General features: G+C 43.0%; 1 protein-coding gene across 4 annotated transcripts in view; it reads left to right on the top strand.

Annotated features, from left to right (window-relative positions):
* The window catches only part of PACSIN2 (protein kinase C and casein kinase substrate in neurons 2), a 145,290-nt gene that overhangs the window by 35,889 nt on the left and 89,075 nt on the right, over positions 1-20,326 (top strand). For 3 of the 4 annotated variants that reach the window (XM_051962259.1, XM_051962263.1, XM_051962260.1), the window contains exon 2: positions 3,781-3,824. The exons of the other annotated variant lie outside the window; for it this stretch is intronic. The gene's annotated coding sequence lies outside the window, so the exon portion shown is untranslated. The remainder of the gene's footprint in view (positions 1-3,780; positions 3,825-20,326) is intronic. 4 annotated transcript variants of the gene reach the window in all.

Raw genomic sequence — 20,326 nt, forward strand, 5'->3', positions numbered from 1 at the left:
TGGAACCCCCTTCTCTTCGCCCTCCCTTCCCCCCCTCCCCGCTTAATCCTGCTCAGGAAATGGAGTCATTCCCGTGTGATCAATGACTTGCTGTTTTCCATCCAGGTTTCCTTTCTGCTTGAGTTTTAAACATACATATAAAGCTGAGAAGGGTCCTTGATCACAAATATAACTCAGTCCCCCTATTTTGCAGAAGAGCAGCTGAGATCCCGGAAGGGGAAGGGAAGGGAAGGGAAGAAACATTTATCAAGTGCCTGCTGGATGCCAGACACTGTACTAAGCACGTGCTCTATTTTACAGTTGAGGAAACTGAAGAAAAGCAATAGAGCCAGAATTAGGCCTCATGTTTTCCCAATTCCAGGCCCTGGGCTGCCTTTTAGAGAACCTTGCCCGAGGTCAGGCCCTTATACTTGGTGTAATCTGTGGTGTCAGGAATTGGTGGCGTTAGCTGTTTGTTGCTTTCTCCCTTTGGCCTTGTTTGTCCACCCAGAGACAGATGTTTATTACAGATGTTTTGTGTGTAGATTTAAAAAAAAATTAATAAAGCTTTTTTTTTTTTCTTTTTTAACCATGAAGTCTGAAAAGCTAAGCAAAGTTCTGGATCTTCTGGAAGGCTGGAGTCGGTGTGGTTGCTCTAAAAGGGTCTTCCTGGGGTCCCTCTCCCAAAGTTTTCATTCCTAAGTGCATTCATTCTCTCTTGGTTCACAAGTGTAAGGAATATGTGAAGGAAGCATGATGTGGAGAGGCTGGGCTGCAGACTCCCAGAACAAGGAACTGAGAAGTGCTCCTTTGGGTGGGTGGGTAGGGTGTTACATGTGCCTTTGGCTAGGGTTGGAGGACAGATGCATCTAGGGAGATGTAAAATCCCCTAGAAAGGGCTATGTGCCCATCCTTTTTGCCCAGGGTCAGGAATTGATAGATCTTAGCTTTTGCTTTCTCTCTTTGGTCTTGTTTGTCCACCCAAAGTGAGACGGATGTTTATGAGCAAATTTGAAAAGTCTCCCGGTTGCTGCTGGGTTCACTTGGCTGGGTGACATCTTCCCCGAGGGACACCCTGAATGGCGAGGCTGGCTTGGGACCAGAATGGGTTGGAGGGTTTGGGAGTGATCACAGGATTGGACAGGTGAGGAAACCGAGGCTGACCAAGGACACACAGCTGCTCAGTGCGATAATTGGAAAACACGACGGCCTTCTCAGAGGAGAGTAATGGCTGACAGTAAGATGAGAGAGAGCAGTGAGCGTTCTGAGTTTGAGTGAGTCACAAATAGACGGTGGGGCCGGGGAGAGGAGAGGAAGAGGACAGAAGAGAGAGCGGTTTCTTCCTCTCTGTCATCCTTCGGTATTGGGTAAATGTGTTAGTGGGTGTGTGTGGCAGTCTGCTCTCCGGAGGCGATCCACTCGTCTTGTTCTGAAATTATTGCTAAAATTAGTCATTTTGTCAGAGTCCAGCTCGTAAGCTCACCATTTGCAGTAAGTCTTGGGCAGGGCCCGCCTCTCTCCCGGCCGGGCCTGCTTTGCCTCAGCCTTCTCGGCTGCTGTTCTGGCCAGGTCTGATGGTCTTGGGGGAACATCTCTGGCCCCTCTCCGGGGAGCCTTCCCTGTGCAGCCGAGGTTGGTGCTGGCCGGCCTGTTTAGTGGCACTCTTGCCTACAGCCATATTTGGGTTAGCCAGACGTGGGAGGTGCTAATGGCTTCACACTGCTTGGGTTTGAGGGGGTGAAGATCTTGGGCTCCTCACGGAAGCTAAACCTCAGTCTCTTTAGTTGTAAAGTGGGGAGAATCACACTTGCACTCTCTACCTTGGGCACTTCCCTGTGCTGGATCACAGTTTGCTTATCTGTAAGGGGGGCTGGAGTAGGGATCTCTAAGGTCCCTAAACCGTTCCCATTCTGCCTGTTTCTCTGCCTGCTTAGTTCTTGACTACCCTCTTAGAATCATGCTTGGCTCAGCTGTCCTGCTCAGCTTTCCATCTAGGACTGTTCTGTAGTTTCCCAGCTGCCCTTGTCTAGAAATGTAGGTGCTCCTAGAAGGTTTTCTTGGCACTTAGTTTTTAGCTCTGTCTCTGTCTCTGTTCCTCTCTCTCTCTGTCTCTCTGTCTCTGTCTCTCTGTCCTCCTCCTACCCTCCTTCGGTTGGACATTCACCTCAGTCTTTCTGGCCCCTCAAGCGCACGCATCCAGAACATAAGCTCTTTCGTCTCCCCACACCTCCATACTTTCTCTCCCATTTTCCTCGGTGGGCATCTTGGTGCTGCTCCGTCCTCTGCATTGCTGGGGTCACCAGCCTCACTCTGTTCCTTCTCATCTCTTAGGGTGCTGTCACAATGGCCTGGTAGCTGGTGCCCCAAGCACCCTTCCTCTGACACGCTGCTTTATACACATCAGTCTTTCTGGGGATGGCACTGATTGTGCCCCTTCCTTCCTCCAAACCACCCACATAGCTTTCCATCGTTAATACCTTTTTATTTTTCCAAACACACGCAAAGTTAGTTTTCAACATTCACCTTTGCCAAACCTTGTGTTCCAAATTTCTCCCCACCCCCCCTTTCCTCACACAAACCCGGTGGCTTTCCATTGTTTACTTCATTAAGTACAAATTCCTGCTTCAGGCATCCATAGCCTCTGAAACTTAGCCCTAGTCTGGTCTTGCTTTAAGTCCTGGTTACTCTTGGTTCTAGTTCCGGCCTCCCTACCTCTGAATTTTTGCTCAAGCTATTCCCTTCACCAGACATTCCCTCCCTGATAATCACTACCTTTTGAAGAAATTTATGATAAATTTTATTTATATTTATTTATTATATTAAATATAAATTTATAATAAAATTATAATAAATACAGTACATTTAAAAAAGAAAAAGTTCTTTTTCTTTTTTAAATGTACTGTATTTATTATAATTTATATTATATATTGCGTTATTTATTATAGTATTAGGTAAACATCCTTTTTTGTATATGTATTTATTTAGAACTTAAATAGAAAATGGAAAAAAAGAAACTAGAGAAAAACAGAAAAAGAAAAAAGTTATATGCATATCAGAGCACAAGAAATTCACCAAAAATTTTCCATTTCAAGAAAGCTTATATAATAGTACAACATACCCCCCCCAACTGTATATGATCTTCCATATTAGTTTTCCCCTCATGTCTAGCTTTTTGCCCTAATCTCTTCCATCCTTTAAAAAAAAAATTATTTCTGTTGTGAAATCGTTGTAAAATACTTGAATTATATATACACATACACCTCATAGGGTTACCTAGGGATCGGGTTCTGGATGAGTATTATATAGAAACGTGAGTCGTTAATAGACATAATAATTATTTCTAAGGAAGAGTTTCTAGATAATGAGTTCAGCTTTTTAGAGACATGACACACTAAGCTTTCCTCTGACACTGAAAAGTGCTCTTTGAGGGATGCTGAGTAGTCTGGTTGAATGGGAAGTCCCAAGGGCTGAGTCATAGCTTACCCACAGTGTGACCTTAGGGAAGTCCATCAGGCTGCTGGGCTGCAGTTTTTTTTTAACCCGTTGAACTTGATGAATTCTGGGTGCTTTTTTAATCCTACTGGTTTATGACTGAGGGATGAAGTAGATCCACCCTTGGGCAAATGGCGTTTTGGTCTCTGTTATTGGAGGGGGACCTTCCTGCTTACCCCAAATGCTTTGGGCAGTTTGGGGAAGATGGACTGAAGACAGGAAAGATGAGCCTGGGATAGTTAGATTGGGGGAAAAGCTGGATTCTTGCAAATGACATCCTAATTAACAAGAATGTTTTCTCCTCCGCAGATTCAGGAGTGTTTCAGTGACTCGTGTGCATTCAAGACTGTTTGGTGAGTGGGGCCAGCTTGTGTTTGGGTTTCATGCTTTCTAGTCTAGCACTTAAGTTGCCTGCCCTTCTGTAGCAATACGTGACAGCCTGTGTTTGGAAGGGAAACAGGAACGGTTTATGTAAGAGCCAGTCATCCATCCCAGCATCTCACTGGCTCCTGGAGCTGGCATGGTGCGGAACGAGATGACTCGGGTTGGAATCCTCCCTCTGTTACCTACTGGCTGGGATACCAGGAGCAAGTCCCTTTGCCTCTGAGCCTCAGTTTCCCCACCTGTAGGGCCTCAGGTAGTGAGCTAATAGTCTTTGTCAAATACTGTGTTCCTTCGAGAGCACTCTGTGAAGTGTGTTGGGTGTGGGGTGTGGATGCTGCTAGAGACACGGAAGAGGGGATTCAGGTGGCAGTTCATTTGCGTACATTCACCCTGTGCCCACCAACTTCTGGAGCTACAAAGACTCAAAATGTTTCTGCCTCTGCGGAGGGATGTGCGTGTGCACTTGTTGGCAGGGGCCCCTTTCTCATTTGGTCCTCCAGCGGCTGCGTGACATCGACAGAACACAGCTTGAGAGGCAGTGTGGTGGGGTGAGACCGTGACCTTGGAGTCAGGAGAAGCGGCTTCAAAACCCGCCTCCTTCCTCCCCTCTCAGAACCTCAGTGCCTTCAGCCATGAAATGGAGGTGTAAAGATCTCGCCCCTGCCAGAGCTGGTGGAGGATCACCTGTAAAGTCTAGAAGTAGAAGTGGGTGATGGGAGTGACGAGGACACCATTTTTCCCAGAGTTCATCGGTGGTCAGAATTGGGCTTCTTAGCTTCTCATGTCATCATTCTCCCTTGTGCTCTGCTCCGGCCCGCGTTCACAGTTGGCCAAGAAGAGTGATCTTTCTCTTCCTTTGTAAGAGCTCTCAAGACTCTGCAGTGGACTTTCCTTTTCATTTACTGCCTTAGGAGTTGGCTTCTTTCTTCTCAGGAGAGTGGTTTGGGATTTCATAAATTCATAGAGAGGCAGATGAGCATGTTGACTCCTTGAGGCTTGTCTACAATGGAGTTCTCTTCAGTTGGCCCGGGATCACTTGTGGCTGAGCCTCTTCATTTTGACTGGGCCAGGATAGGTCTGGGTGGTTGTTGCCTTCCAGAGCCCTGAACTCTTTTTATTATTTGGCTGGAAACTGGCAGCATTTGGTGCTCAGGAAGCAAAAATGCTTGTGGTGGGAGGAATGGGCAGTGGGCAAGTCTGTTCCTCTGTTTTCATCTTTTACCAAAATGATAAGGTTTTGGAAGTGGAGAAATCTAGAACCTGGGGGCACCTGTTCTTAGCATTTCATCTTTAGGAAATCACTGGATCGCCAGCAGACTATGGAGCTTTCCCAAGGAATCCAAAGACCTGAGGTTTGTTCCTGATTTGGTTGTTTATTAATTATGTGACCTTGGATATGTGACCTTCTCAGAAACCTAATTTTTCTCATCTTTAAAATGGACAGAATAGCAATTATACTATCTGCCTCCCAGGATTAGTGTTAGTGTTAAATGACAAATTATTTTAGAAAGTACTCAGCGTACTATACATCTAGACCTCCATCTTCCTTATCATCATGCTCATGGGATCCTTATTTGATAAAGGATTTAAGCTTAGATGACCAAAGTCCCTGCCAATTCTAAAATCCAGAATTGCCCCCAAAATAGGACATTTTGTTAAATCGAAGAGAAATGAGCTAATTTATTTTATATTTTTCTTTTATTAAAGCTTTTTATTTTCAAAACACATGCATGGGTAATTTTCTAACATTTGCCCCTGGAAAACCTTGTATTCCAAATTTTCTCTCCCTTTCCCCCACTACCTCCCGCAGATGGCAAGTAATTTGGATCAATATTAAATTACTTGCCATCTAGGGAAGGGGGGTGGAGAGAAGGAGGGGAAAATTTGGAACACAAGGATTTGCAGAGCTCAGTGTTAAAAAATTATCCATGCATATATTTTGAAAATAAAAAACTTTAATTAAAATTTTTTTTAAAATCTTAAATCCAATATATGTATGCATATTTATACAACTTTCTTGCTGTACAAGAAAAATCAGCTCAAAAAGGGAGAAAAAAATGGGAAGGAAAATGAAATGCAAGCAAACAACAAAAAGAGTGAGAATCCTATGTTGTGGTCCACCCTCAGTTCCCCAGACCTCTCTCTGGGTACAGATGGCTTTCTAACATCACAAGATCATTGGAACTGGTCTGAATCGCCTCATTGTTGATGAGAGCGATCAAAATTGATCACTGTATAATCTTGTTGTTGCTGTGTACACATGACCTCCTGGTTCTGCTCAAAATGAGCTATTATTAATCATCGTTTCCCTTTGTACTATAATTGATAAATTATTTAAGTAATCAGACTATTTTAAAATGTTTGCCACTAACTCAGAACACAATCTCATCTTTGACTCAGAAGGTTCTTGCAGTTCGCTATAGAATTTACCCCCTTGTGAATCTGATGTGCTGCCATGCTGATTGATGTGTGCTGACTGGCCCGTCTCTTATATGTAGCCCTTTAGTACTTTGGATTATGGACATGGTGGGAAAACTCTGAGCTGCTGCTGCTGCTGCCGCTGGTAGCAAAGTCTCTTTTGCTTAGTTGTTCGTACTTTGTTTCTTGAAACTCTTGTGGACAGTGCCCTTTGCCATGGTTTGTATGCTGCTGCCCTTCCTGAAAAGCCAGGAGCTAAGTAATCAATGGCAAAGTGTTCGGGCTTTGCTCAAGGCTTTGGGAAGGGTTAGAATTAGGGCAAATCAGTAGGGATGAGCCTGCATTATTTCTTAGTATTGGAGAGTCCCAAAGGAGAAAAGACTGTATAGGTGATCCATATTGGACATACACCCAAAGCTCTCTGAGGGAAGGTTGACCAGCTGGAAAACTTTCAGGATCAGGAGCCAGAGCCCTTGAAGTGTTGTTCATTCCCCTTTTTAGCCAGCTCTGATACTTCGGATGATTCCTTTATGTTGAGCTAAAATCTGTCTTCATAATTTCTCACCAGTCCAAGGTCCAGCCTTCAGGACCACATTAAATCAGTCTTTCTTGTCTTCCTTATGAAAACCTCCGGATACTTGCTTATAGGGCTCCCATTCCCTGAAGCCTTCTCTTCTGAGTGTTGCTATTCCTAATCTCTCTAAATGGTTCCCCGCTGGTTGCTCTGTTTGGGAGGCCTGTCACTTCACGCTTCCCAGATGGATTACCCAGAACTAGTATCATTCTCCCCATGTGGTCTAGAGGTTTTTAAGCTTAGCTATGGAATTTCAGTCCTGCAATTCCACAAACATCTGGGAAGGTCTGGTGCGTGGAAGGCACATAAACACGTCTGTTATTGGGCTGGGCAGATAGTAACATGCCAGACCTTTTACCAGACGAAACTTCACGTCTACAGTGCCCTGGTATGTTTGTGTGGCTAGTGGAGCCGGTCCCACTGGTGCGTGTGCTCAAGGTGGTAATTATATGGGCTTCCCAAGCCTGGGAGCTGTCCAGTTATGGGCGCTTATACACTTTCAGTTTCTTAGGCCCAGTGCTCTTGAGTTGGGCCTATTTCTACCCTGGGTTGGGTAGTCAGGGGCCTACAAAGGAAAGACTTCCTGCACCATCCCACCCTCCATCCCACCCAGCATCTATGGTAGAAAACAAGCATTGCATCCAAACTAAGTGACATATCAACTGAGCCTGATGGTACATGCCATGTTGCACGTTCATAAACCCTCACTTTTGCAAAGAAAGGAAGGAAGCCCTCATTTTTGCATTTTTTTTTTCAGTAGAGTGATTTATTTTTGTCTATAGCACATGGTAAATTAATTGGCTATATTAAGACTTTAATTCAGAATAGATTTTCTTGAATAATAACGATATTGCAATGTCTGCTTTTGGACAAGGAGTGATGGAACTTTATTGATTGTATTCCTTGGCGTCTGACCTTTCCCTACCGTGTCTGAGGGTGGATCCCAGCTCCACTCCCCCCCATAGCCACTATCCCAAACCTCCAGGTTCTATAGGAGCACAATGCTGGCCACGTGGGGCTTTAATTTATGCTGTTTTATTGATGTATCAGAAACGCAGTGACTTTTCTTGTGGCTGTACATGGACAAACTTAGCTTTTGCACAGCGTTTTAGAACACTGGTGACATTTTTCTGTGTGTGCCCTTGAAGTTACACTTCCTAGAAGCAGTTTCAAGAATGGGTTAAACTAATTTTAGCTGGTTTCTAAAGCGCCTCAGGAAGAGCTCATTTTATCTCTAGGATAGCCCAAGGAGTAGGCAGGGAAGGTTCCTTACCCATTTGCAGATGGGGAAGTGGGCTTAAAAACAGAAGAAATGGTTTCCTCTGATGTTCAGTGAGTTAGGAGCAGGACGACAGTGTCCAGGCCTTTAGTAAGCCTTTTAGCCTGGAGCTCCTTCCTGTGAACAGCTGCTGTGGTCTGCAGCCTCCAGAGCCAGTGCTGAACTCTGATGTCCATAAAGCATTTGTCCTTTTGTGGGCCAGGGGCAGGGAGGTGAGAGGTGCCTCCCAGGAGCATCCCCTTCGAGCAGCCCCTCTTCCAGCAGTTGCAGCTTTGGAAATGGAAGAGCTTGCTTTTAATATCTGTATTTTTAAGGGATTGCTTGAAATAGCTTACATTCGTGCCACCCTAATACAGGGATTATGCAGCATAATTCAGCACATAGTAGGTCAAAGCATGAGGGAGATCAAGCCATCTCTGACCTCATGGAGTTTGTGCCTCAGTCCTGTCGGGTTCAGCGGTTTGAATCTAGCAAACCTTTATTAAGAGCTTATGTTGGGCAGGGCACCGGGCTAGCCCTGGAAAACCTTAGTTTGGGGGATGACACACGTCTGCTGGTAAATGCCAAGTAAACTGGGGAGGGGAGTGAGGGACGAGAGAGAGCAGACTGCCACCCCAGGGGGTATCTGGGAAGGCTTTTTGGAGGAAGGGGTGATACTGCTGAGCCTTGCAGGAGGATGGCAGGGATGGGAGGCAGGAGAGGAGATCGGGCACAGAAGGGGAAGAGAGATTGTTGGCAGGAAGCAGCCACAGACTGGTTTGTCTGGAACGGAGGATCTTTGAAAGGATGGCACATGAGAAGCAAGTCTGGCTTGTGGATGGCTTGAAAGGGCAAGGAGAGGGGAGAGGGAGGAGGTGGGGAGAGGATGGAGTGGGGGAGGGGAGAAGGAAGAAGATGGAGTGGGGGAGTGGAAGAGGATGGAGTAGAGAAAGTAAGAAGGAAGAAGGGAAAGGAAAGGAAGAAAGGGGGGAGAAGGAAAGGAAGGGAAGGGGGATAGAAGAAATATGTAGAAAGAGGTTGGGTGAGATAGAACAGGGTTTTTCCTCTGACGTCTCTTAGTATTCAGGGAATCCAGTGGGATTGGGTTTCTTTCTTAATCTTCTGTGCTTGATTTCATGCATTAAAGTCCCTGATTCTGAGGAGGGGTCCCTGGGGCTCCCAGCTTCACCATCCTGCCCATCACTCTTGGCCCCCCCACAGACAGGGAGACCTGAGGCACCCTTTTTTTCTGTGCCCAGAGGGAATGAGGATGGCATGAGGTAAAGGGGAAGGGGCCTTGGAAGTGCCCGAGTCTTCTCAGGGAAGGTGAGTCCATCAGGCTGAGTGTGGCACAGATATGGGGACCCAGATTTGGGGGAGTTGCTGTGTGGGGAGTGGAGCTGGGCTCCACCTTCAGACAGCCTTAGGAGCACTTTCTTTCTGCTCCAACTTTGAATTGAGGAGACAGGTTTGTCAGAGACAAACCAGGTCACACCTTACAAGGAAAGGTATCCAGCAAGATTCCAATCTAGGGCTTTCATGGCTCCAAGTTCGGACCCCTTTTTCCATCCTTTGCTGCTTCCGAGATAATGGAGTTTCCTTATTTGGGGCCACAGAGTCCAGAGGAACAAAGTGTCTCTCCAGATGGGGAGGTCTTCAGATGTTCTTGTTTGCTAGCTAGCACATTCACTCCCTGCCATCTCCTAAAAGAGATCCTTAATTACCTAGAAGCATTTGCTGTAACTGTCCACATGGGAAAAACCAAATGGATGAAGAAAGCCATGACTAGATTGTGGAAGGTGACTGGAGGGACAGCCCTAGCGCTCCTGTCAGTGCCTTTGTCTTGGGCAGACAGGGTGCTCGGCCCAGAATTGAATCGGAGAAAGAACGGGGGCTGGATTGGCTTGAGGAAGCTACATGTTTCTTGTAGTGTCCCAGACGTCTCCCTGAAACAGAGGCTCATCTTGGTACCCAGCCTTAAGCTGTGATGCTGGACAGCTCAGTCCTGAAGAATGGAAGTTGGACATCACTTGGCAGTGAGAGGTGCATTGTGGTAAATGTGAGAAGGCTACTGTGCCTTCCGCGTATGAGCAGAAAAATGGACCAGTCATGTGAGCTCAGGGAAGAGATACATGTGTCCTCCATTGCTATCAGATGTCAGGAGAATGTGAGGAAGGCCCCCAGCACGTTGGGGGCACCCTTGGTGGCAGGCACAGATGAGAGATGTACAGGATTGGCAGCCTGGAGAGTGTTGTGATTAGAGGGAATAGCTATGTTAACGAGGCTGGAGATCCATTGGAGTAAGGGAGAGTGTCTCTCTGAGGACCTGAGTTTTTGTGATCATGAGCATTAAGGGATCATTGTCAGTGCTCTTCAGATTCCCAAATACCAACCAGCCCGAGCTCTTCCTGAGCCTGGCTCAGTATCCGTTGGCAGCCCTTCCTCTGGACACGGACTCACCAGAATCCTGTTTCAGCTGCATGTCCTGGGTGCCCAGCTCTGGGCTGGGCCAATATGACCTTTTCCTCCCTTGGGTTTTTCCAGTGTAGCCAGTGAAAGCAATCTCTCATGTAATGTGACTCTCCAGAGGCTTTGCACAATTCCACTTCTGGACGCTCTTATTCCATTATTATTTATAAATAGTATTCAGAGAAGCCTCTTCTAATAAGAAAGCTCTTACTTTGGACTTAAGCCCAAATATCTCCCATCAACTCCTTTATTTACAGTCACAGGACTGACCGAAAGTTAGAACATGAGATGTGGCGCTTTCATGTTTGATTCCATAGAAATTGTTGTGAAGGTTTTCCCCAGTAAGAGCTCTCCAGGCCTATTATCTGATATGACTGGACATCACTTTGGGCTAGACCCCCAGAGTCATACTTAGCCTTGAAATAGAACCAGTCTTAGAAAAACTTGGAAAGAAATCAAAAGCAACATGTTTTTATTTATCTTTATTTTTTATTTTATTTTTTTCTCTCTTTTTTTTAAACTAAAGCTTTTTGTTTATAAAACATGCATGGGTAATTTTTCAACATTGATCCTTGGAAAACTTTCTGTTCTAAATTTTTCCCTCCTTTCCCCCATCCCCACCCCTTGGTGGGGCAGATAGTATTATTGATATTGGCAGATAGTCCAATACATGTTAAATATGTTAAAATATATTTTAAATCCAATATATGTATGCATATTTATACAGCTATCTTGCTGTATAAGATAAATTGGATTTAGAAAGAAATCTTAGAAGGAAAAAAAATGCAAGCAAACATCAACACAAAGCATGAAAATACTATGTTGTGGTCCACACTCAGTTACCACAGGCCTCTCTCTGGGTGTAGATGGCTTTCTTTATCGCTGAACAACTGGAACTGATTTGAAACATCTCATTGTTGAAGAGAGCCACGTCCATCAGAATTGATTATTGTATAATAGTCTTCTTGTTGCCATGTATAATGATCTCCTGGTTCTGCTCATTTTACTTAGCATCAGTTTCTGTAAGTCTCCCCAGGCCTCTCTGAAATCATCTAGTTGGTGGTTTCTTACAGAATAATATTCCATAACATGCATATACCACAATTTATTCATCTATTCTCCAATGGATGGGCATCCACTCAGTTTCCAGTTTCTGGCCACTACAAAAAGGGCTGCCACAAACATTTTGGCACATAGAGGTCTCTTTCCCTTCTTTAAGATCTCTTTGGGATATAAGCCCAGTAGAAACACTGCTGGGTCAAAGGGTATGCACAGTTTGATAACTTTTTGAGCATAGTTCCAAATTGCTCTCCAGAATGGTTAGATTCATTCACAACTCCACCAACAATGCATCAGTGTCCTAGTGTTCCCACAACCCCTCCAGCATTCATCATTATCTTTTCCTGTCATCCTAGCCTATCTGACAGGTGTGTAATGTTATATCAGAGTTGTCTTAATTAGCATTCCTCTGATCATCTTTTTCATCTTTTCATATGACTAGAAATTGTTTCAATTTCTTCATCTGAAAAATGTTTGTTCATATCTTTTGACCATTATCAGTTGGAGAATGACTTGAACTGTTATAAATTTGAGTCAGTTCTCTATATAGTTTAGAAATGAGGCCTTTATTAGAATCTTTGACTGTAAAAATGTTTTCCCATTTTATGCTTCCCTTCTAATCTTATCTGCCTTGGTTTTGTTTGTATAAAAACTTTTTAACAATATAATCAAAATTATCTATTTTGTGATCAATAATGATCTCTAGTTCTTCTTTGGTCACAAATTCCTTCTTCCTCCACAGATCTGGGAGGTAAACTCTGCTATCATACCATTCTTTATCTCTAGGTCATGAACTCATTTCGACCTTATCTTGATATACAGTGTTAGGTGTGGGTCAATGCCTAGTTTCTGTCACATTAGTATACAGTTTTCCCAGCAGTTTTTTGTCAAATAGTGAATTCTTATCCCCAAAGCTGGGATCTCTGGATTTGTCAAACACTAGATTGCTATAGTCATTGACTATTTTATTCTGTAAACCTAACCTATTCCACTGATCAGCTGCTCTATTTCTTAGCCAATACTAAATGGTTTTGATGACCGCTACTTTATAATATAGTTTTAGATCTGGTACAGCTAGGCCACCTTCATTAAGCAACATGTTTTTTTTTTGGTTTGTTTGTTTTTTTTAATAATAACTTTATATTGACAGAGCCCATGCCTGGGTAATTTTTTTACAACATTATCCCTTGCACTCACTTCTGTTCCGATTTTTCCCCTCCCTCCCTCCACCCCCTCCCCTAGATGGCAAGCAGTCCTATATATGTTAGATATGTAAGCAACATGTTTTTAAAGAAAATTAGGCCCCGTTTTGAATGAAACCTGTCACTCTGTACAGTATATCCCCACCATCAGGCTGCCACTTGTACATGAGAGTTGAATTCATGAATAGGTTTTTATTTTTCCAAATACATGCAAAGATAGTTGTCAGCATTCACCTTTGCAAAACCTTGTGTTCCAATTTTTCTTTCTCTTCCCTCCTTCTACTTTCCCTAGATGGCAAGCAATCTGATATAGGTGAAACATGTGCAATTCTTCTAAACATATGTCCATATTCATCATGCTGTACGAGAAAAAGAGAAAAAAAACAGAAAAAACAAGCGAGCAAATTTAAAAAACAAAACAAAACAAAACAGAAAGATGAAAATATTATGCTTTGATCCACATTCAGACTCCTTCCCACATTCAATACTCTAATATAATCCTTTCGATTGCTGTTTTCTTGCTAATAATGTCCATGGAATTCTAGTGCATTGAGAAGAGGATTATGGGTGGAATAAACCCAGAGTCTGAACTCCAGCTTGGGGAGAGCCCTCTCTGAGCTGTAATTCATCATTGGCCAAATATTCTTACAGCTGAGGAAAGTGCTTTGTAAACCATAAATTGTTAAAGAAACAGGAGCGGAGATGCCATTGTATATGTATGACATTGGAGGAAATGGTTTTTATTTATACAACTTTTTTTTTTTTTTAATGAAGGAGTGTCCATGAAAATGCTCTCCTCACTTTAAACCTAACATTGTGCTGTGAGTTTAAGTTCTCAATAAATGAGGAATATGTTGAACTCTCCAAAAAAAGGAAGGAAGATTTTCTTTTAACAGATGATCCATTGATCTACTTAAAATGTCGACTTTCAAGAAACAGCCATAATGGGAGCTAAGGTACTGTGTGATGAACTCAGTGTGTTGGGGAGTAGGAGCTAATATTTTAAGCCTCTAGACATCTAGCAAACAGCAAAACTCGAGGCCAGCAGTGCTGGCTTTTCTCCGTTGAAGCTGTAAGTTCCTTTTGGGGTTTGTGTTAAAATCAGTTGGAGGTAAAATCTGAGATTGTCCCTTATCTCTCTTCCCAGAATGAGAAGAATTTATTGTGCTGACATGGCTTCTTGGTGGGGATGAGGAAGGCTTTCAGAGCTATACTAGGAACACTAACTTCAACCTGTTTACGGATAGCTCTTTTAGGCATTGAGCCTTGTCTGTTATTTCAAATAACAAACTTTATCTGCTTCCTGCAAGTTAGGATTATGTAAAGTATTGCCATTCCAAATACCTCAGACAGAAATTAACTTTAGCAGAATTAAAATGATCCTCAGTACCTGGGAAAATCCTAAGTTGGAGGCAGCTAAGTGGCGTAGCGGATAGAGCTTCAGCCCTGAAGTCAGGAGGACTTGAGTTCAAATCTGGTCTCAGACACTTAACACTTTTTAGTTGCCTCAGAAAAGAAAATCCTAAGGCTGTCCACTGGACATTTTTGTGAGTTTATGTGCAAGATTTCAAGGTATCTGTGAGAAAAATCCCATAGGTTGCCCCTTTCTCTCACTAGATTTCCCAAAATGCTTGAGTACTTTTAGGCTTCAAGATTTGAGTATTTGAATGCGGCTTTTCTCTGAGGATCCAGGGAGGATGCGATCTCCAGAGCTTTGTCTCATCTGGTCTCTTGGATGTAGAGTGCTAAAGAATAGGGGACTGACCTTCTCTGGGGTGGCGAGGAGGTTGGCAACCAACAGGAAACGAAGAAATGTACTTTGAGAAGATTCTGCTGGTGAAAGCTGGGAGGACCTACCTCCCGGCTGGGCTGGGTAGACAGGTGCTGATGCTCCCCCAAAGTTCTCTATTAGCCCATCTGAATGGCACGCTTTGAAGGGAGTCTTTCCATAAGCTGTACTTTTGCTGATTTTTAAATAAACCCGAGTGATTAAGTTAAGGGAAATCCTATCTTTTCAGTGGTCTAGATTTTAAGCTGCTTAATGAAAAGTTGGTTTAATAATCTCTAATAAGGTTTTATGTTTGAACCAAAATATTGAAGAAAACATTGGGGGAAGGTAGAATTTTGTTTTCTTTGCTAATGGGCTTTTCCTTAAATCATGAATAAGAACTTTGTTGTTTGTTATCTTGTCTCTCGTTTTAGAACATTTATGCATTCTTTATTTGGAAAAATAAATGGAAGGATTTTGTCCGAGTGTTTTTTTTTTTTTTTTTTTTTGTTTGTTTTTTTAAAGTAACTTTGCAGAGTTCCTGTTGAATCTCGGTAGTTCTCAGGGAGCCCAGTGAAGCCTGAGTTCAGACTCCTTTAAGCAGAAATATTTGCCTTCCCAAAGCCTGGGTGGTAGTCACATGCTTACACAATAATAGAACCTAACCTACCTTGGTTAATGGTGCTTGCTTGGAAAAATGAGCCTTTGGAAAACTGTTCTACCCTCGTGATTTTGCCTTGAGCCCAGTTTCTTAAACTGTGAGTTGTGCTCCCATGTGAGGTTGTGAAATTCTCATTTATTATCAGTAAATGTTTGCTTTGTATACCTATTTCATATACCCTGTATACTCAGGGTCATGTAAAAGTTTCTTGGGCAAAAGGATTGTGAGTGGAAAAAGTTTTAAGAAGCTCTGCTCTAGGGGACACATTGACTCATTGGGCTGGTTCTCAATCATCTCCTCTTTGGTACTTTCTTGCTCTGACTTATCTCTTAGCTCACTTTACCCTACTCCCTCACTTCCCCTTTGGAGGGTTGACTCCTCCAGCCTTGTGGGAGGCTGCCATGAGGAACGGCACAATGATGATGGACTGACCGTGGACGGTGGTCCAGATTGAAGTGATTGTTTTCTGACTCTCTTAGTGACTCGCCTCAACATCTCAATTGGTTTTCACTTTGGAGAGTTTGACCAGAATGGGAATTTTATCATCATTTCTTCTAGGTCCTGCGTGACATCACACGATCGTTGTAGTGCATTGTTTAAGTGGTTACCATTTCAATCTGATTTCTCTAGCTGCCCCATGCTTGGTGTATTTTGCTCATCTTGGGGCTTCTCATGAAAAAAACATGGCGGTGACAGAGAGAGGACCATGGGGACTGAGTGGGGATCACAACACAGTATTTTCACTTTTTTGTTATTGTTTGCTTACATTTTGTTTCCTTTCTCGTTTTTTCCCCTTTTTGATCTGATTTTTCTTGTGCAGCACGATAATTATAGAAACATGTATAGAAGAATGGCACGTGTTTAATATAATGGATTACTTGGGGAGGGGTGGAGAAAAACTTTGGAATGCAAGGTTTTGCAAGGATGAATTGTTGAAAATTATGCAGATGCTTTGAAAAGAAAAGGCTTTGATAAAAAGAAAAAAATAAGACATGGAGGTTTGTATAGTATGGAGTGGTACATATATTAAGAAGAAATGTCACTTTTTATTGCTGTTCCTAAAATGGGTTTTTATTTTTTTTCAGCAAAGCAAATGTTGGCCTTCCTAGAATCCGTGTTGTATAGGCTTGAGAGTACAGCGCTAGGGATATGGGAAACTGGTGTTTTCCTATTAATGATTGAGCCCTGTGTGACCCTGAGGGATGGCCTTCATGGCTCTTGGCTTAATTTTCTCCTCTGTGAACCAGATAATTCCTTCCTGCCTGCAAATTCCTACAGTTCCTCAAATATACTTTTATTTGTCTTCTTGATAGTAAGACTTAGGGAATTTTTGTAAACCTTAAAGTGGCCTTTCAGGTTCGTCGAGATACAGGTGACCTCTTCTTTGTACCGGGGGATCCATGGCCTCATCTTGTGTTGCCCTAGATTATTTTGGTATGTCAACAGCAAAGTGTCATACAATCTTGGAACTGGGATAGACCTTATCTTAACATTGAAGGAATTTGATTCCAGATAGGTTAGGGAGATAGGTTATCTTACAGGTGGCTGATGATAAACCTGGGGATTCAAACTCAGGCCCCTCTAGACCTTTGATGAATAAGGATTCTATCTCCCTTACTTATAGTGTTGTCTAAAGAATAGTAGCATATCAAAAAGTTATCAGACTGTGTATACCCTTTGACCCCGCAGTGTTACTACTGGGCTTATACCCCAAAGAGATACTAAAGAAGGGAAAGGGACCTGTATGTGCAAGAATGTTTGTGGCAGCCCTGTTTGTAGTGGCCAGAAACTGGAAACTGAGTAGATGCCCATCAATTGGAGAATGGCTGGGTAAATTGTGGTATATGAACATTATGGAATATGATTGTTCGGTAAGAAACGACCAACAGGATGATTTCAGAAAGGCCTGGAGAGACCTACATGAACTGATGCTGAGTGAAATGAGCAGAACCAGGAGATCATTATATACTTCAACAACAATACTATATGATGATCAATTCTGATGGACCTGGCCATACTCAGCAATGAGATGAACCAAATCAGTTCTAATGGAGCAGTAATGAACTGAACCAGCTACACCCAGCGAAAGAACTCTGGGAGATGACTAAGAACCATTACATTGAATTCCCAATCCCTGTATTTTTGCTCCCCTGCATTTTTGATTTCCTTCACAGGCTAATTGTACAATATTTCAGAGCCTGATTCTTTTTGTACAGCAAAATAATGGTTTGGACATGTATACTTATTTTGTATTTAATTTATACTCTAATTTAATGTTTAACATGTATTGGTCATCCTGCCATCTAGGGGAGGGGGTGGGGGGAAGGAGGGGAAAAATTGGAACAAAAGGTTTGGCAATTGTCAATGCTGTAAAATTACCCATGCATATAACTTGTAAATAAAAAGCTATTAAAAAAATAGTAGCATATCTACCTGGGAAGAGACAAGCTCATCTGTCTAACAAAGATGTAGAAATGTATGTGAAACTTAATGTTGCTTTTTAAAGCACATTTTAGGAATTGGACACTTATGAACGTGCTTTGTGTAGGATGAGTTCCCTGGGGATGGGAAGAGACATTTGAGTGGTGATTGTTTTGGGCCAGGGAGCCACCGGGTCTGGCTACCTACTTGTTCAGAGCTGGAGAATTCTTCAAATGCTGGGGATTGGCTAGTCCCAGTTTGGGGCGTCTCTTCTAGATGTGATGTGCTTCTCTTTTAGGCCAGTGAGGATTGCAGGGAGCAGAAGGCCGAATTGGGTGCAAGAAGGACTGGAATTCAGATTTAACTTCAGGCCCCTGTGAGCTTTGTGAGCCATTTAACTAATTGGGCCTTGGCCAAGGTCTCTTCCAGCTCTATTTTAGTGATCCTGTGATCATCAAACTTGAATTCCAGGTCTCTCAACCTGCAGTCTGTATTCTTTCTGCTTCCAAAAGAATCGACAGGTTTGGCAGAGGTGGTTACAGAGGCAACACCGGGTAGGAGAAAGTGCTCTGGACATGATGTCTGGAGCAGCCTGACCCTTTAGGGCTTGAGCCCCTACTCTGCTCCCACCTAGCTAGAAGACCCAGAAACAGGCATTCAGTAAGTGCCTACTCTGTAGTGGGTGCATACTCTGTGCTGTCAGTGAGTGCCCACTATGTGCCGTAATGAGTGCCCACTATGTACCAGTGAGTGTATACTATATGTTAGTAATTGCCCACTATGTGCTAGACCATATGCCAGGAGCTGTGCTTAGTACTTATTTGCTCTTTACAAAGACCCTGGAAAGTGGGTGCTATTGTCAATCATTTTAGCATTGAGAAAATGGAGGCAGACAGAGCTTAAGTGACCAGCCCAGTGTCTGAGACAACTTTGAACTCAGATATTCTGAATCTAGACCCATGTTTTCTGCATTGTGCCTAAAACGCTGAACCACTCTGACCTGTTTTCTCATCTCTAAACGAGAGGAAGATGATAATACATGTGCTTCCTGCTGACCAGGGTTGATGAGAGGGAAATCCTTTGTATGTTGTAAGTTGCTGTGTTGTGCTATCGGAGTTGGTTGGTTGAGTTTTACTTTTGCAGAATCTTGTGCTATTTTAAATAAAATTTTTATTGCTGTCCTTTTAAAAAAATATATAAAATTTCCCATGATCCCATCTCATGTAACAAACAACGTTCTTTAAAGACAAAAAGGGAGGGGGAAGGTGAGAAAAAGAAGTGGAAAAATCCACAGATATTAGTTAAGTCTGAAAATGGTGGGGAGGGTAGGTTTGAGTTTTGCCTTGACCCAAAGGCTAGAGGAGTCGATCTTGCAGTGTTTCCTCTGCTGTCTTGGCTATGGGAGGAAGAGGTGAGAAATGGCCTTCAGGCACCAAGTACGGCCTCTCTGTGGCCACGTTGGGACTGAGTCACTTCCTCCAGGCTCTGAATTGCGGACCCTCCGTCACCTGCTGGGCGGGCCAGCCTGGAAGTGAGAGTCCACTGTGAACTTAACCTGGCCAGGCCTTGCTCAGGGCCATTCACAGGGAACTAATACCCTTTTTTCTGATGAAGTTCAGAGAAACTCGGTGCATTCATTTTATAAAAAGTTTTCTTTATTACAAACTAAACAAACGTGTACAAATCTGTATACAAAGACTTATGAGTCTCTTATGGACAGCTCTTATTTTAAAATAATTAGACTTCTAGAAGTCTTCTTGCAGTTTTAAGCCATGAATAAGGCGTTTAAAGTAGCTTTGGAAACCTCTGCGTATCAGATTTCACACAGTAGTTCCAACACTCCCTTCTGAACTTCCTTCCATTCTTGTCTGTATATTGTAAAAATGTTTCATTGATTTTCTTTGCTTTGGTTCATTACATTTACGCTTTTCCCAGGCCCCCCACGCCCTCAGTAAGGGCCTTCCTTTGTTACAAAGTAGTACAGACCAGCAGTACAAATTCTCACATTGTCCATCATGGAAAAAGACGTCCCATTGTGCACCTCGATTTCTCCCCTCGTTTCTCCACACAGAGATGGGGAGGGAACACGATTCATCGTAGCCTTTCTGAAAGTGCTGACTAGCCCTGGTGGTAGTCAGAATCCCTTCAGATGACACCAGTCGGTATAGAAATGATTGTCCTGGTTCTGCTACCTTCACTCAGTGTCATATCACTTCATGTAACAGTCGGGGCTTCCCAGGTTATGCTAACTCATTGTATCAAACATTGGCTGCCTGCTTGATGCAGAGCCCTGGATTGGCTGCTGAAATAGATAAAAAGTCAAGAAAAGAAATTCTAAAGTTCCATTTTGTGGACATGTAGGGAATGCATGAGTTTTTACTTGTTGGCCTTTGTTTTAGTGACTCTGGTGCCCGTGCCATGAGTCTGCATGTTGAGTCTAGGGCTGCATCAAGGCCTGTTCTAAAACAGAATCTTTTTTTTTTTTTAAATTAAATCTTTTTATTTTCAAAACATATTTCCACGCTATCTGTTATTGTTTGCTTGCATTTTTATCTTCCTTCCCAGGTTATTTTTACATTCTTTCTAAATCCAATTTTTCTTGTGCAGCCAGATAACTGTATAAATATGTATACATAAATTG

The sequence above is a fragment of the Antechinus flavipes genome, chromosome 5 (assembly GCF_016432865.1).
Source record: "Antechinus flavipes isolate AdamAnt ecotype Samford, QLD, Australia chromosome 5, AdamAnt_v2, whole genome shotgun sequence".
Taxonomy (NCBI): domain Eukaryota; kingdom Metazoa; phylum Chordata; class Mammalia; order Dasyuromorphia; family Dasyuridae; genus Antechinus; species Antechinus flavipes.